The 501-nt window shown below is 70.7% G+C and overlaps 1 pseudogene; it reads left to right on the top strand.

Annotated features, from left to right (window-relative positions):
• Window positions 1-467, top strand: part of LOC103777811 — an 802-nt pseudogene extending 335 nt beyond the window's left edge.
• The last annotated feature ends 34 nt before the right edge of the window (window positions 468-501 follow it).

The following is a 501-nucleotide window of genomic DNA, read 5'->3' as shown; positions in this document are numbered from 1 at the left end:
GGTGGCGGCAGGCGGGGGTGGCTTGCAGCCTGCCGAGGTGGTGGGGGTGCGGGACCGGAGGGACGTGGGGGCCTATGCCCCGCTGACACGCCACGGGACACTGGTGGTGGACGGCGTGGTGGCCTCGTGCTTCGCCCTGGTGCAGGAGCAACATCTGGCACAGCTGGCATTCTGGCCACTCCGGCTCTACCACAGCCTGGTGGGGTGGCCAGGGCCACAGGGGGATGGCGTGCACTGGTACTCGGGGCTGGGGACCGGAGGGACGTGGGGGCCTATGCCCCGCTGACACGCCACGGGACACTGGTGGTGGACGGCGTGGTGGCCTCGTGCTTCGCCCTGGTGCAGGAGCAACATCTGGCACAGCTGGCATTCTGGCCACTCCGGCTCTACCACAGCCTGGTGGGGTGGCCAGGGCCACAGGGGGATGGCGTGCACTGGTACTCGGGGCTGCTCTACCGCCTGGGCAGGCTGGTTCTGCCCCCCCATAGCGTCCACCCCCCC

This window comes from Merops nubicus, unplaced genomic scaffold (genome assembly GCF_000691845.1).
Source record: "Merops nubicus isolate BGI_N331 unplaced genomic scaffold, ASM69184v1 scaffold39218, whole genome shotgun sequence".
Lineage (NCBI taxonomy): Eukaryota > Metazoa > Chordata > Aves > Coraciiformes > Meropidae > Merops > Merops nubicus.
This window is presented reverse-complemented; position numbering and strand designations above follow the sequence as displayed.